At 43.6% G+C, this 18,252-nt stretch overlaps 1 pseudogene; it reads right to left on the minus strand.

The window, feature by feature from the left end:
- Positions 1 to 3,374: 3,374 nt before the first annotated feature.
- LOC143774026 (E3 ubiquitin/ISG15 ligase TRIM25-like) lies at positions 3,375 to 5,578 on the minus strand (annotated as a pseudogene).
- Between the last annotated feature and the right edge of the window lie 12,674 nt (positions 5,579 to 18,252).

The raw sequence follows: 18,252 nt of genomic DNA on the forward strand, positions 1-18,252 counted from the left end.
ATACTGTGAAATTTACAACCTCTAGTATGTAGGTAAAAAGGCTATAATAACAGAAGGAATGCGTGCATAAAAAGGAAATGTCAACTTGCTCAAGTTTCTTGATATGAGCCAGATGTTTCAGGAGAAAGATACAATGGATTCTTTCAGTCTAATCTCTACATATATACATGGATATATCACACACATTATACACAGTATTCTAATATACACATACACTAAATATCCACACATTACAGGTTGTCTACCTGTCTCCTGATGTCTTTACTCAGGTCTCTTGGCTTCTTCAGATGATTTTTCTTGAGTTTTTCTCCTGCGCTCCTCAACACTCCAAACCCAGTCCTCAGTCTTCTCTATCATTGTTGTTAATTTTTTGAAAACATTTTTCAATTTCAAATCTAGCATTTCCACATGGTGGTGTACTATGGCCACATAAAAATATGTGCCCTACACTGTGTCCCTGAATAATTGCCCATCATGATGTTCCCTGCACAAAATATGACCGCCCACAGTGTCCATTTTATGGCATATGGCCTCAACACTGTCTTCTCCTTTCAATAATCGGTAACTACTTCACATTGCCCCCTCACACAGTCTCCAACTCGAACTAAATACTGTGCCCCTCCTTATACCACACCCATTATTCATACTGTACCTTCCATACTTTGCCTTCACACTGTCCCCCCATGCTGCCCTTCTCTATACTACCACCCTATTAACAAGTCTCTATGCTGCACCCCTTAAAACACTTTTCTCATATCACTTTTTTCACACATTATCCCTACTGTCTCCTCACAGGCCAATTTCCCATATTGTCTCCTGATACATTACTCCTCCCCATACTGTCTCTCCTCACATTTCCAGCCCATACTGTCTCCTTACAATCCCCCCCCCAGCTCCGCCACCCATACTGTATCCTTACACATTTCCCCACAATAAAACTTCCCCTCTTGCCCGGCTCATTTGGTACGCTTATGCAGGAGCGACTTCAGCAAAAAATTGGCTTTGGATCCTACACAGGACTACTACAAGGAACTAAACAAGTTGGTATCTTGTCTGCCCGACGAATCCATAAGAGCCAATGACCTGATACCAGAAAGTCCAAGAACAGGGACATTCTACATGCTTCCTAAAATCCACAAATCTGGAAACCCAGGAAGACCAATTATTTAATGTGTGGGCACCCTTACTGAGCAGGTGTCTGGATGGGTAGAGGGTGTTCTTAAACCCCTGGTAAAAGATACACCCAGCTTCATTCAGGACACAACTGACCTATTGAATAAACTATCAGCAATAGGTCCTCTACCAGAAGGAACCATCCTGGCCACCATGGATGTGGATTCTTTGTACTCCAATATCCCACACCAGGATGGATTAAATGCCTGCAAATTCTTCCTGGAAAACATAGGGACTGATGCAAATTCTGTGGTGAAACTTATAAAATTCATCCTCACCCACAATTACTTTGAGTTTGACAAGAAGATCTATCTACAGGAGACTGGCACAGCAATGGGAAGTAAAATGGCCCCACAGTATGCAAATCTTTTCATGGCCAAGCTTGAAAGCGACTTTTTGTCCTCATGTCCCATCTGGCCTCTGGCGTACTACCGCTACATTGATGACATTTTAATCATCTGGACGGAGTCTGAGCCACAGCTAAAGATGTTCCATGAACAGTTTAATCAATTTCACCCTACCATCAACTTGACACTCAACTACTCCTGTACTGAAATTAACTTTTTGGACACCATCATTAAGCTGCAGAACAATAAAATAGAGACATCCCTGTATCAGAAGCCAATCGACCGTCCAACATACCTTAAATGGGACAGTTTCCATCCAAAACACATAAAAAAACTCCATTGTCTACAGCCAAGCCATCAGATACAATCGTATGTGTTCCAACCCCATGGATAGGGATGAACACCTTGGTCGCCTCAGAAAGACCTTTCTGAATCAGGGCTACCATCCAAGAACAATTGAAAACCAGATTACAAGAGCCACCAGAATATCAAGGACTCACCTGCTACATTACAAAACTAAAGAAGAAAATAACTGGGTACCTCTAGTAGTTACCTACAATCCAAATCTGGAGGTGCTAAGGGGAGCTGCACGGAAATTACAACCTTTACTGCAAAAAGATGCCCGATTACAGTCCATTTTTCCAGACCCCCCACTACTGTGTTTTAGGCAGCCCCCAAATCTAAGAAGCATCATTGTCAGAAGCTCCCTGTCCTCTCCAACAGCTGCAGGTACCATTCCCTGCAATAAGAAAAAATTTAAAACCTATCCATTTATAATGACCACGGACAAGATAAAGATCCCCAACTCACATCAGGACTACAAGATCCCAGGTACTTTCAGCTGCGTCACTTCTAATGTGGTGTACCTAATTATTTGTACTAAATGTCCAACTGGGGGTCTGTATGTGGGGGAGACAGGGCAGAAACTGAGAACAAGAATGAATTCTCACCGCCATACAATAAGAGAAAAAAGAATGGATCTACCTGTGGCAATACATTTTTGTCTCCCAAATCATAGCATTATGGACATGAAATTACTTGTATTGAAAGGTAACTTCAAAACTCAGAGAGACAGAAGAGTCTGGGAATATAAACTGATGACGTTCTTTGACTGTCTTAGTGGTGGAATGAATGTGTCGCATGGATTTATGTCTTTTTACATTAACTAAGGAACTTGCCCCTCAGACTATGAGGGGTCATCACAACAGAGACCCCAATCAGAGGACAATAAAACATTTCTTATCTAAGAACTGGTCCAATATTTATGGACATAACCGTTTATCACTCATGGTAATTCTGCTTCATGCCACCTGTCTTATCCATGTTTTTTTCCTTTTTTCTGTGCTATGTTGTGCATAAATATGTGATTCTTCAGAATTTGTATTAGTCTATGCCTGATGAAGAGACCTGTGTAGTCTCGAAAGCTTGCAATTTGTTACCATCTTTTCAGTTAGCCATTAAAAGGTATTGACCACTGAGGACTCTCAATTCTAAACATTTTTCAGCAGCATGGTCAGCTGACCTGATCACACTGTTGACTTTGCCTTGACCTTGAATTGCCTGCAATCAGGGCTTCAACTGTATTCATGCCTCAAAAATGCAAGTACAATTGAATTCAGGTAGTTTGACAGCCCACTGGGAGAATGACCGAATCCCCACTGTGGCGGCAGCAAAATGCCACCACCTAGGAGACATCCCGGAACGCTGCGCTTTCTGCCTGCTGCAAAAAGATGCAAATGCCACTCCGGTCCACCTACTGTACATACACCACTGACGATCGTATGAAAATGTCCTCTACTAAAGGGTAATCATTTAAACAATAAAAGACAAGATCATATCTCAATACTAGCAAACAATATCAGATGATACCAAGGTTTATATAGGACAATAATCAAGAATGAAATGGCTGAATAGTGAAGGTGTGTACAAGATTTAAAGCTACGGAACTATTTTTTGCCAAGTGGAAGACAATCAACTTGATTTAGTACTTGAATTTACATCCCTCCTTTTTGTCAGTCAAATCGGTGAACTAGCGAACAATTTCAATTTGTAGTACACAATTTTCAAAAGTTTATTGAGAATTTTTTTGATTGCTTAAACGATTTTATGCAGAATTAATGAGCGTTTTTGGACACATTGTTCAGTTGCCGAACACATTCACATTGTACAGTTATTGTGAACAATGGGTTATTAACATTAGAATCTGAAGTATCGGCCAATGCAAAGGCAGCTTAAGTGAGTGGGAATTATAATTAGCATATATATATATATGTACATTATATATCATCAGGAGGATATATACCATAATTGTCAACTCATTAGCAAAAAATGGTCCCTTCCATATTAGATTTATCATCAGTTTCCTGTTTATTACAGTTGCTGCTTCCCCCCTAATATCTTTATCGAAGATTTGTACAGACGTAGTGCTGCATAAAGGGGCTCCGTGAAGATGGCAGTGAAGGTGTGTAAGTGTCTGATGGGCTCACACAGCTCATAAAAGGACAACTGCCCGGCCTCATAATCCAGACATATCCTGACTTTATCAATGGAGATCTGCTGAGATAACGGGACCTCACTACTGTCATATGTCACTGAATACTGATTATTATATCTTCTCAAACTCCAGGATTTTGTATTATCTCCAACACGGGATTGATGCCCCCTCCTGTCTATACTGGGATAACACATCCCCACCCTCCAATCCCCTGATCTACTGATCTCCGCATCCCAGTAATGTCGTCCTGAGGTAAATCCTCTCCTGCTCATCACCGGATTACACAGGAATCTCTCTGCTGTTTCTGAACGATTCTGGTTCATTTATGTCCAGGTCGCAGTTTTCAGGTCGTCTGATATAAGGACATTATTAGCAGCTGTGGTTACATCCAGTAATATGTCTGCAGGATGCTCCACATAGATCCCGCTCCTTATACCTGATATTACATCACATAATGTGTGTAATGTGTGTGAGATCACAGCCACATCCAGGTCATCTCCATCATGGGGCTGTTCATCATGTCCCCCTGTGTCCTCATCACCTCCCTCCTCCTCAGGATCACACGAGTCACCGGTGTCTGGTTCCTGTAAGACAGTCAGTGGATCCGTCATGTTACACAGCTCCTCAATGTGTCTCATCTTCCTGGACAGCTCGTCCTTCTTTATTTCCAGCTGATGGATCAGAGCAGAGAGTGACAGTGACTCTTCCTTTTCCTTCCTGGAGATCTCACTCAGGACCTTCTCCAGGACTTCCACCCGTCTCCTGATGTCTGTATACAGGGCAGTGACTCTCTTGGCTTCTCCAGCTGCTTTTTCCTGAGCTTTTCTCTTGCGCTCCTCCAGACTCCGGACTCTTTCCTCAGTCTCCTCTCTCTTTGTTGTCAGTTTCTGGAGAACATTTCTCAGTTTCTCCTTCTTCTTCTCAGAGGCGTCATTCAGTATCTCCACCTGATGTCCCCGATGTTCTCCGCCCAAACAGCAGAACACACAGATACAAGCAGCGTCCTCAGTGCAGTAATATTCCAGGATCTTCTTATGGACAGAACATTTCCTTTTCTCCAGAGAAGTGCTGGGATCACATAAGACGTGTTCTGGTGATTTGTTGTGAACCCTCAGGTGTTTATCACACAGAGAAGCCTCACAGCGAAGACAGGATCTAACAGCAGGTACAGGAGAGTCCACACAGTAAGTGCAGCAGATCCCGGTGATCTCCTCTCGTTCTCGCTGAGTAATCAGGAAACGTTCTGCGACTTTATGAAGATATAAGTTTCTCATCAGTGCCGGCTGCTGGTGAAACTCTTCTCTGCATACAGGACAGGAATAAACTCCAGACTCGTCCTGTGTATCCAACACACGACCAATACAGACCCGGCAGAAGTTGTGTCCACATCTCAGCATTACAGGATCTGTATAAGTGCTCAGACAGATGGAGCAGAGCAGCTCTTCTCTCAGATCAATAGACGCCATGGCTGACGGAAGAAGAGAGAAAATAAACGACAATTATTTAGTACTCAGAAAGCAAAGTTTGGGTTCAGCTATGTAGACACAAGATACGGAAAAATTATAACAGGTATTCAGTCCTCTATATTTTTTGTTGTATGAAAGTGTACAGGGCCGGTATCTGCACCCAGCGCAAGCGGGCAAGTGCCGGGGCCCTGAGCAGGCGGAGGGGCTCACTCACCATCGGGGTCACTGGCGTGCTATGGGGGCCCGATCCCCCGCTGCTTGCTCCAGGCCCTGAGATTTTCCATACTCGCCTCTCCCTGTTTCTGGGCTGTGGTGTCTTCCGTCCTCTGACTGTGACGTTTCAGGTGAGAGGGCGCGATGATGTGATTAGCGTGCGCCCTCTGCCTGAACAGTCACGGCGCAGAGAGCCAGAAGACGCCGAGGAGTCGGACAGCGACGAGAGGTGAATATTTTTTTTTATTTTTTTTTAACCCCTTTACCCCCAAAGGTGGTTTGCATGTTAATGACTGGGCCAATTTTTACAATTCTGACCACTGTCCCTTTATGAGGTAATATTTCTGGAACGCTTCATGGATCCTGGTGATTCTAGCATTGTTTTCTCGTGACATATTGTACTTCATGATAGTGGTAAAATTTCCTTAATATGACTTGCGATTATTTGTGGAAAAAAAACTGAAATTTCGCAATTTTCCAACTTTGAATTTTCATGCCCTTAAATCACAGAGATATGTCACACAAAAATACTTAATATGTAACATTTCCCACATGTCTACTTTATATCAGCACAATTTTGGAACCCCATTTTTTTTTTATTGGGGAGTTATAAGGGTTAAAAGTTTACCAGTGATTTCTCATTTTTACACCACCATTTCTTAGGGACCACCTCACATTTGAATTCACTTTGAGGGGTCTATATGAAAGAAAATACCAAGTAAGTGACACCATTCTAAAAACTGCACCCCTCAAGGTGCTCAAAACCACATTCAAAAAGTATATTAACAAGTGATGAGCGAATATACTCGTTACTCGAGATTTCTCGAGCATGCTCGGGGGTCCTCCGAGTATTTTTCAGTGCTCGGAGATTTAGTTTTTCTTGCCACAACTGAATGATTTACATCTGTTAGCCACCATAAGTACATGTGGGGATTCCCTAGCAACCAGGCAACCCCCACATGTACTTATGCTGGCTAACAGATGTAAATCTTTCAGCTGTGGCAAGAAAAACTAAGGGTATGTGCACACGCTGCGGATTTTGCCGCGGATCCCCAGCGTTTCCGCAGCAGTTTCCCATGCATTTACAGTATAATGTAAACCTATGGGAAATGAAAACCGCAGTGCAAATGCTGCGGAAAAAAACGCGCAGAATAGAAAACTGCAGGTGTAAACCCACAGCGGAATCCGCAATAGAAACCGCGATAAATCCGCAGTAAAAACCGCAGCGGTTTTGCACTGCGGTTTTCCAAAATCCGCTGCGGAAAAATCCTCAGCCCTCAAAGATACGTGTGCACATACCCTCAATCTCCGAGCACTAAAAAATACTCGGAGGACACCCGAGCGTGCTCGAGAAATCTCGAGTAACGAGTAAATTCGCTCAACACTAATATTAACCCTTCAGGTGCGTCACAGGAATCTTTGGAATGTTTTAAAAAAATTAACATTTAACTTGTTTTCACAAAAAATATTACTTCAGATCCAGTTTGTTTGACTTTTCGATGCAAAATTGTCTGGAATTGAGATCGGACGCCATGCCACGTTTGGAGAGCCCCTGATGTGCCTCAACAGTGGAAGTCTCCTAATTCTAACTCCAACGCTAACCCCAACACACCCCTAACCATAACCCAAACCCCAACACACCCTTAACCCTAATCCCAACCCTAACCACAACTCTAAGCCCAACACACCCCTAACCCTAATCCCAAACCTAACCATAACCTAAACCCCAACACACCGCTAACCCTAATCCCAACCCTAACCACAACCCTAAGCCCAACACACCCCTAACCCTAATCCCAACCCTAACCATAACCCTAATCTCACCCCTAACCCTGACATACCCCTAACCATAATCCCAACCGTAAACGTAATCCTAACATTAATCCAAACCCTAACTTTAGCCCCAACCCTAATGGGAAAATGGAAATAAATACATTTTTTTATTTTATTATTTTTCCCTAACTAAAGGGGGGTTTGATTTACTATTTATAGCGGGTTTTTATGTTTGGCAGCTGTCACACACTAAAAGATGCTTTTTATTGCAAAAAATAGTATTTGCATCACCACATTTTCAGAGCTATAATTTTTGCACATTTTGGCCCACAGAATCATGTGAGGTTTTGTTTTTTTGCGGGATGAGTATTTATTGGTATCATTTTCGGGCACATGACATTTTTTTATCGCTATTATTACGATTTTTGGGATGCAGAATGAACAAAGACCAGTAATTCATTAATTTTTTTTTGGGGGGGGCGGGCGTTTATACCGTTCCGCGTGTGGTAAAATTGATAATAATAAATAATAATGATAATTTTATTTATATAGCACCAACATATTCCACAATATTTACAACTTATAGAGGGGACTTGTACAGACAATAGACATTACAGCATAACAGAAATCACAGTTCAAAACAGATACCAGGAGGAGTGAGGGCCCTGCTCGCAAGCTTACAAACTATGAGGAAAAGGGGAGACACGAGAGGTGGATGGTAACAATTGCTTTAGTTATTTGGACCAGCCATAGTGTAAGGCTCGGGTGTTCATGTAAAGCTGCATGAACCAGTTAACTGCCTAAGTATGTAGCAGTACAGACACAGAGGGCTATTAACTGCATAAAGTGTATGTGAACATGATGCGAGGAACCTGATTATGTTTTTTTTTTTTTTTTTGAATGGGCCACACAGGGATAGTTAGGTTAGTGCGTTGAGGCGGTAGGCCAGTCTGAACAAATGAGTTTTTAGGGCGCGCTTAAAACTGTGGGGATTGGGGATTAATCGTATTAACCTAGGTAGTGCATTCCAAAGAATCGGCGCAGCACGTGAAAAGTCTTGGTGACAGGAGTGGGAGGTTCTGATTATTGGATATGCTAACCTGAGGTCATTAGCGGGGCGGAGGGCACGGGTAGGGTGGTAGACTGAGACCAGAGAGGAGATGTAGGGTGGTGCTGAGCCATGGAGTGCTTTGTGGATGAGGGTAGTAGTTTTGTACTGGATTCTGGAGTGGATGGGTAGCCAGTGTAATGACTGGCACAAGGTAGAGGCATCGGTGTAATGGTTGGTGAGGAATATGATCCTGGCAGCAGCATTCAGGACAGATTGGAGCGGGGAAAGTTTGGTAAGAGGGAGGCCGATTAGTAGAGAGTTACAATAGTCCAGACGAGAATGAATAAGTGAGACAGTGAGAGTTTTTGCAGAGTCGAAAGTAAGAAAAGGGCGAATTCTAGAAATGTTTTTGAGATGCAGATAAGAAGAGCGAGCCAGTGATCGGATGTGGGGGATGAAGGAAAGCTCGGAATCAAGGATGACCCCAAGGCAGCGGGCATGTTGCTTTGGAGTAATGGTGGAACCGCACACGGAGATGGCAATGTCAGGGAAAGGTAGGAAAGTAGAGGGAGAGAACACGAGGAGTTCAGTTTTTGACATGTTCAGTTTCAGATAGAGGGAGGACATGATGTTAGAGACAGCGGTAAGACAATCACTGGTGTTTTCTAAAAAGGTCGGAGTGATATCAGGAGAAGAAGTGTATAATTGGGTGTCGTCAGCATAGAGATGATACTGGAAACCAAATCTACTGATTGTTTGACCAATAGGGGCGGTATACAAAGAGAAGAGGAGGGGGCCTAGGACTGATCCTTGAGGAACCCCAACAGTAAGGGGAAGGTGAGAGGAGGAGGAACCAGCAAAACATACAGTGAAGGATCGGTCAGAGAGATAGGAGGAGAACCAAGAGAGAACGGTGTCCTTGAGGCCGATGGATCATGTACTACTTACAAATGATATGTTTTATTAATTATTGTGTTTAATAAAGAATTGTTGATTTTATTACGAGTTCTCCAAATCTTTGTAATAGGATAATTTAATCGTTGATTCAGGAGAATTAGTATTTTGTGCCCAATACTATTGGATATACCTTTTATGTATGCACTTTATTGATTTTTTGTAGCATAATTAATAAATAGTGCTGGACATTCCCCTCAATGCACAGATAAGGAACTTCTGTGAGGAATTGGAGAGTAAGAATGGTTTTGAAAATTGTTGAGAGGCTACCAATCCTTCCTTTGCCACTAGATGGCAGTGTAATAATAATAACAATAATAATAATAATAATTAAAAATAATATAATAATTTAACAAAAATAAAAAATAATAATCAAAATAAAAATGAATAATAATAAAAATTAATAATAAAAATAATAATAGTAAAATAATAAAATAATGATAAAATAATAAATAATAATAATAACAATAATAAAAAATAATAATGATAATAATAATACAATAATAACAATAATAATAATAATACATTAAATTCAGCTTTGAGCGTTTTTTTAAGCTTAACAATAGAGATTTATAACTATATCCTCTTCTTTCATTTGAACTATTTGTGGTGTGTTTTTATTTCGATTCCACTTTGGGACATATTATGTGAAATTCCACATTTATATATTTCAGACGACTTTTTTAAGAATAATCCTGCCATAAATAGTATTTTGTTCTTACTGTTACCACATCTTCCCTAAACGCACCATGTGTGCTCCAGTCGTGCACTACCTGACCGTCTCTATGTTTTAATGGATTAATACGGACGTAATAAAGATTTGTTCATTATTAAATAGAGATCTCCAGTTTTTTTGATCGGGTGATTTAAATAGGAAAGAACCTGGACATGTTTGGTGTCTGCGAACCCGTAATGACCTGGAGAATGGTAGCGGCAGCTCAGTTTTAGGATTTAGGGAACAAGGTAAAAAAATAAAAATTGTGGAATTGCACTTTTTTTTGCAATTTGACCGCACTTGGATTCTTTTTCCTGTTTTCCAGCACACTATACAGTAAAATAAATGGCGTCGTTCAAAAGTACAACTCGTCCCGCTAAGAAATAAACCCCTCACACGTCCATATTGATGGAAGTTAAAAAAACCAAACACAAGAGGCGTGCGTGCTTTTCTGTCTGAGCTCCCTTCTTCCCAGAGCCATGACTTTCTGTATATACTGTGTACGCTCCATCCGGATTTATATTATGTTCGTTACAATTAGAAGTTTGAAATGTTCATATAAAAAGTTGTAAAAGAAATAAAAATGAATAAAAGTTGAAGAATCTGAATGTATCAACAGAAGAACTTCCATAAATAAGATTCTGGACTCGCACACGGCTCCTTAATGCTCGTCCTAAGGACGTTTCCCACTGATCTAGCTGATTTTTTTCTCTTATTTGAGCAGCTCTTACCTTGGATCCTGCTTTTCCTCTGCCGGCTGCTAGTGATGTGGAGGAGACTTGGAGCAGTGTGAGCAAGTGGGGAATGGTTGGCAATGCTTTGTTGTGACCGGGCTCCTCCCACATAAACACATACATTACTGTGATTGGCTGCTCAGTGTAGTGAGTGCACTGCTCACATGACCTGTGATTGGCTGCTCAGTGTAGTGAGTGCACTGCACACATGATCTGTGATTGGCTGCTCATTGTAGTGGGTGGACACAAGGCCAAGCTTTTAACCCCTTAAGTGTGCAGTCATGGAATGCTACTTTTTTTTTATTCTCTTTCATTTTCTCCTCCCCTTCTTCTATGAGCTGTAACTTTGACTTTGTCAGTGGTGAAATATAAAATGTTGTGTGGGCTTGTGTTGTTTTTTTATTTTATTTGGGTAAAAAAATTGAAAAATTCATAACTTCATAACAAAAAAAAATTACTTGAGCTGATATTTTCCAAAACATCTGGGACTTCTATATATTAAATGTTGGGGCACATATGATGCTTTGATTGCTTTTTAATGCATTTTGTTTGTGACATTGTGACCAAAACCCCACAATTCTGGCATAATTTTTTTTTTCTCTTTTACAATTTTTACAGATCATGTTAATTTTAGATTTAAATAGATTGTACTTTTGTGGACAAGTTTATATAAAAAAAAAAATCTTCTTTATTCGGGCTCTTTCACATGTCAGTATCTCCGGGACGTGTGGTGACAGTTTCCATATGCACCGGAGACCGTGACACACACACAAGCCATTGAAATGAATGAGTTCCCAGCACCAGCAGAAGATAATGATGAGAGTAGTAGTCGGCTCCCACTGCCTCCTCCTGTAAAAATAAGGAATTATACTCACCTGTCGTAAATGTCCCCCACTGTAATCCATGTGTCCGATCATGCAGAGGAGTCGGGGAGAATGACGCCTGCAGCGAGCGGTGTCCTGTCACTCACTGAGGTCCGGGGCCGCTCGCTGCAGGCGTCATTCTCCCCGGTTCCTCTGCATGAGCGGTCAAGAGTGTTACGGGGGGACAATTAGGACAGGTGAGTACATGGATTTTTTTTATTTTATTCTTATTTTTACAGTTGGACACCACTCTCATCATGGCCCCCGCTGGTGCTGATCGCAGCAACCCCCAACCTCCGCGGCAAGGTAGGGATACTACCAGGCCAAAAAATAGGGTCAGTACCCCAGGTGTCCTTGTATGCGACCCAATTACGGCTTGCTCTGAGCAACCAATACCCCTGATCCCAACTATTCAAAATATTTGTGAATTCAGTACCTTACTAGATGAGACTTATATCCATTCAGTGTCTCCATCATTATGGCTCATTAGGAAAAAACTTTTTTTTTATAAGGCAAAATGGGGTTAAATATTAATGAGAAACAACTAGGAAAAAAACTTAAAAAAAATAAACTTTTAAGTTAATTGTAGAAAAAGTATATGTGAGTATATATGAAATCCTTTAAAAAAGGGACTATAAATGGGTTAATTGTAATATCAGGAACAATAATACACAAAAGCTGGAAGAGAGAGAGAGAGAGAGAGAGATTCCCAGATTGGAAAAATGGGTTAAATTAAATGAATAGAAATTCTCCCACGCATGCTCAGTTTCAAAAGACGGAGTCCGTCGCAAATGACGGTCAGCGACGGATCCTGCACCCATAGGCTTCCATTATAGCAAACGACGGTCAGCGACGGATCCTGCGCCCATAGGCTTCCATTATAGCAAATGACGGTCAGCGACAGATCCTGCGCCCATAGGCTTCCATTATAGCAAACGACGGACGACGCAGGATCCGTCGCTGTCAGACTTTTTGACGTACAGAAAAAACTTTACTATGTCCGTTGTCTCCAGCCGAGGGATGAAGAAATTACGACGGATTCGTCGAGCGTCGAATGAAACAGAAGGCCATCCGTCCGGTTTATTTAGTAGCAGCTTAGTGTTTCAGTCATTATATATTGGAAAGACGGTGTATGGCGGTGACATTGGTCTTTGTATAGAGTGTTTTGTTATGTGGAGGTGATGGTAATATTATGCAATTGTTTTGTAAGGGATTCAGTGATTGTGATGAATAAGAAATGTTCACATGAGAATTGAGGGAACTAAATTGAATTTACTTAATAAAAGATAAGAAATAAACAGTCACTGAAATAACACAAAGAGTAAAATAAATACATGTGCATCAAAACCAAGCAGTAATCAGCCTGTGTGTCCATTTCCAATCTCTCTCTTCCCCAAGGTTCCATCATCTTTTATATGTTAAATTGCCCATTGAACCTTATCTAAAGGCTTTGGTCTCCCATGGTGTGTGCTGGAGACTTAACAGCTCCCAACTTACATAGAATTATATATAATTAACATATACAGGATAACATCTAATTAGCTGACTCATCTCTGAATATCCAAGAAGTTCTAGTTCTCCTCCTCTCAGAAGAAGAGACAATTTGCATCTTTGAATATCAAAAGGCTCCTTTGTTAGAATGTAAGTGTCAAGATTGTCATAAAAAACCTGTTATTGGCCGTCCCTGGTTGAAGACACCAGTAGGACTACAAGCTTATATACTGAAATGATTGGAACATATCAATAATTAGTATTGATTAATTGGAGTGCTGAAACCAATAAAAATAACTCTTACTGTACAGTTATGTAATCGCTGTGTGGTGGTGATGGTGGTGGACATTGTGGATTGTTTTGGCCTTTTATTGTAGTAATTTTGATAATATTGGTCTTTGCTTTGTGTGTTATTGGTTAGCAGCAGTGGTATACTGTAATGATATATGGATAGATGCTATTTTAAATGGCTGTAGGGGGTTCATATGGGGAGACATGCAGTTTTAGGATTGGGCCCCTGATCTTTTAGGACCCTAGCAACGCCCCTGCCATACGGTGTGTTTACATGTCTGTGTTTCTGGAGATGTATGTATGTTTCTAAGTAAGCTCAGTTATGGTGCAGCGCCCCAGAGTCCTGGTCGTTGCAGTACTGTGGCTCCGCCACTAAGGGGAGCTATGGTACGTCTGATGGCACTGAAGGAGTTCATCTGACCAGGTATCACAGACACCAATACATTTCACAGCCGGGCCACCAGGGGGAGCTAAGGGTTCTATTCACTAGGCCACTCCCCACCATTGAGGGTAAAACTGGGGGTCAGGCAGGAAGTTAGAGAGAAAGCTGACTGGGTTAGAACCAGGCAACACCTTGTGGCAGAGGGTGTTGTGGGGGAAGATTCAGTAGGGTCTCTGTCAGGGGTGGGATCCTGACAGAGGCTTGGCAACTTGAGCGAACGTAACGGGACCGTGCCTGCTCAGCATAGCGGCGGTGCCCAAGGAAGGATCAGAAGCGAGATAGATTGTGCTGAGTGAGAAACGAGATCAACGCAATAAGGAGAAATACCAGTAGGAGTCGTGCTGTAAGACCGAGGCAACATCCTACTGAGGCGCACAACCGGCGGCCGGAACGCCGAGGGAGTATTACAATATTCAGCTTCAAGCAATACTCTAAACAGCGGCAGGACAGTCAGTCTAAGGCGGGCTGTCTCACTTAAATCACCTATGCAGTCTTGGGGGGCAACTTGTGGAGAGGGGCGACTCTAGGGTCCCGGAAGAGCTCCGAGCCTACCCGTCAAACGGGTGCCGTCCCAACCGTAACATCAGGGAGGGACTGAGGATTAGCAGAACATCATCTAATCGAGTTGTGAGGGAACTTAAGAAACAGACACAACAGTTGTGGGGACTTTCCGTAAGCACAGCAGGGAAGGACCACAACACATAGCGCTAGCAGGAAGGCACAGATTTCCACCTGCAACGAGAACTCCAGAGGTGCCATTGGACCGGCCGGACTTGCGCAGCCTGGTTATCCGGATTCCGGACTGAGGACCCAGAGATCTTCAGTAAAGAGGTAAAGAGACTGCAACTTGGTGTCCTCGTTATTTGCTGCACTGCACCGCAACACCGCACTACCACCATCCACTACAGCATCATTATCACCACATCTATTATTTTGCTGCGCGCCCCTCGGCAGGGTCACGGACCGGGGCCTAGCCACCGTGACAACCCCAGAGCAGAGACTCGGAGGCCCGGTACCGGGTACCCCTCGGCCCTGCGGCGGTGGGGCGCTGCAAATCTGGTGTCACGAACAGGATCTACTTAAGCCTGAAGAATCAGGTCATGTGTGCCTTGGAACTGTGAGTTATCGTGCTTGGACTGTGCTTTATTACAAAGACTGTGTGTTGCCACTTGCCGCCAGAAGTTCCCGCCAAAACCGCCGCCATTACAGCGCTAAAAGGAGCGCAGGAGAAGAAGAAGAGCGTGGAAGTGGGCGTGAACAAGCTGAAGAGCGCGAAAGACAATGGCCGCCCAGTCTAAACATTTCGGCCCCTTGAGGATGTGTCCGTCAGCAGCCGAGATCCGCCTCCTGATCCTCAATGGTGGGCAGAGACAAAGAAAGCGAAACCGCCTACGAAGGAGAGAGCGGGAAAAGGACCAGGAAGAAGAATTCAGCGACATGGAGGACGCCATGGCCAGCCGCCCGGAGCCGGAGCGTGGGGTCGGAGCCGAGGACTCCCCCAGCTACCCGGAGAGGCACCGCAGCCAGACCTCCATAGTTGACGCTGACCTCCTGCAGACCGGAGCGGACGAGCTGATCCACCAGCTCCCGCAGACGCAGCTGAGCACTGAGGCCGGGTGGAAGAAGACCACCATCGGGAGCCTCACCAGACATCTGTCGGCAGCCTCGTCTGGTCCGGAGCAAGAAAGAAGTTCCAGCGCTCCGAAGCCAGAAAGCAAGTCCCTGCCGGAAAGCGAGATGCTGCGAGCAGAGATGACAACGTCGCAGCACAAGGCCCCGCAGCCAGCATTCCAGACCCCAGTGGAGACGGAGCAGACCGGCACCGGAGGGACCGCATCTGAAGCAGGTATGAAGGACGACCCTGCCCTGACGACCGACACCACTCCAGTGACTGCTAGTGCCGCAACTGCTGACTCCATCCCAGTGACTGATCTTCCAGCAGCCGCTACCTCTGCTGCAGCAAATGCCCATACTCAAGCTGCGCGGACCTCCATCGCTGCGCATGATTTAACAGTACATGCAAGATGGATTAACGGCGTTTGTCCAGCACTGGGTGTAACCCTGGACCTCACTTTTCCCAGGCCGAGAAGGGTTAAGTGCCAGGTACAGCCCTGGAAGCCGTCCAACTAAACCTCGGAAACCTGAAACTGTAAATAGTTAACTGTTTGTTTCCTGTTATGCTGCTTTAAACCCGTCCTGGGTTAACTTTTAAAGGGATCCCTTTGTTTACCCGGGATCCCTATTGCCTTTTATTTTTGCTTTTGTTTTCCTTTTTGTTTTTTTTTGTTCACCCATGTTGAAAAGAACTGCTGGATCATGAACAGTGCATGATACAAACTTCTTGTAAATAGTTTGCACCTTATTAAAGGTGCTCCCTACTGGTTTTACTTCAAAAAGGACTCTTTGTGAAGATACCACACTGGAACCTTTGCTGAGTACGGACTGGTAGCTTGAGAAGATGTGCTACCTCATAGAGACTTGGTCCCCTCTTAAAGGGGATGTTCATTTGTTGTACTTGAAGAATGGTATTGCTTTAAGACTGAGAGATAGCAATAATGTCTTGATAAAGAGAAAGTGATGATAATGTTTGCATGAGAAAGTTATATGTATCCAACTAGTTAATTGTAAAGAAATGCTGATGATGTTCCCTGAAAGAAAGTGAAAGCTAGAAGAAGGATGCAGTGGGCCCGTAGGGGTAGACGTAGTGTCCAGCATATATGTCAGTAAGAAAATAATGAGAAGGTTTAATGTTCTATAGAAAATGTTTGATAATGTTGATAGACAACGAGGACAGAAGGTGAACCCTGAGTCCTCCTAGGAGCCATATAGAGATGGCTCAGTGCTCTTAAATTGAAAGTAATGTTATGTTCTATACTATGTATAGTAGTTGAAAAGACAGAAGGCTCGGGCGGAAAGGAGCGGTCCTGTAAGAAAGGAGAGGCAGTAGGTCTGGTGCCGTTAGGACAGGCGGTCCTGCAGATTTAAAGAAGGAGAATGTAAAAGTTAAATTGCCTTATAATGTGATTATAAGAAGGTTTTTAGCGGATTCAGAGTGTACATCCTTAAAGGCGATGTTAAATTATTGTTCAAGAGTTTGTACAAAGTAGAATACCCGGTTGGGTAAGAAAAGTTATTTATAGCATGTTGCTATGATATTTAACCATGTTTGTAACGTTCAAGTGTTCTTACCTCCCATAAAGGGAAGCTCTGTTCAAATATGCTTATTGTTATTGCACTCAACAAAATTGTATGTCTTTTTGCTAACCTGTATTGTTGTTTTCTTCCCAGTCCAGGAGTACTGGATTTAACCAGGGGGGAGTGCAGCGCCCCAGAGTCCTGGTCGTTGCAGTACTGTGGCTCCGCCACTAAGGGGAGCTATGGTACGTCTGATGGCACTGAAGGAGTTCATCTGACCAGGTATCACAGACACCAATACATTTCACAGCCGGGCCACCAGGGGGAGCTAAGGGTTCTATTCACTAAGCCACTCCCCACCATTGAGGGTAAAACTGGGGGTCAGGCAGGAAGTTAGAGAGAAAGCTGACTGGGTTAGAACCAGGCAACACCTTGTGGCAGAGGGTGTTGTGGGGGAAGATTCAGTAGGGTCTCTGTCAGGGGTGGGATCCTGACAGAGGCTTGGCAACTTGAGCGAACGTAACGGGACCGTGCCTGCTCAGCATAGCGGCGGTGCCCAAGGAAGGATCAGAAGCGAGATAGATTGTGCTGAGTGAGAAACGAGATCAACGCAATAAGGAGAATACCAGTAGGAGTCGTGCTGTAAGACCGAGGCAACATCCTACTGAGGCGCACAACCGGCGGCCGGAACGCCGAGGGAGTATTACAATATTCAGCTTCAAGCAATACTCTAAACAGCGGCAGGACAGTCAGTCTAAGGCGGGCTGTCTCACTTAAATCACCTATGCAGTCTTGGGGGGCAACTTGTGGAGAGGGGCGACTCTAGGGTCCCGGAAGAGCTCCGAGCCTACCCGTCAAACGGGTGCCGTCCCAACCGTAACATCAGGGAGGGACGGAGGATTAGCAGAACATCATCAAATCGAGTTGTGAGGGAACTTAAGAAACAGACACAACAGTTGTGGGGACTTTCCGTAAGCACAGCAGGGAAGGACCACAACACATAGCGCTAGCAGGAAGGCACAGATTTCCACCTGCAACGAGAACTCCAGAGGTGCCATTGGACCGGCCGGACTTGCGCAGCCTGGTTATCCGGATTCCGGACTGAGGACC

The sequence above is a fragment of the Ranitomeya variabilis genome, chromosome 5 (genome assembly GCF_051348905.1).
Source record: "Ranitomeya variabilis isolate aRanVar5 chromosome 5, aRanVar5.hap1, whole genome shotgun sequence".
In the NCBI taxonomy this organism is placed as follows: domain Eukaryota; kingdom Metazoa; phylum Chordata; class Amphibia; order Anura; family Dendrobatidae; genus Ranitomeya; species Ranitomeya variabilis.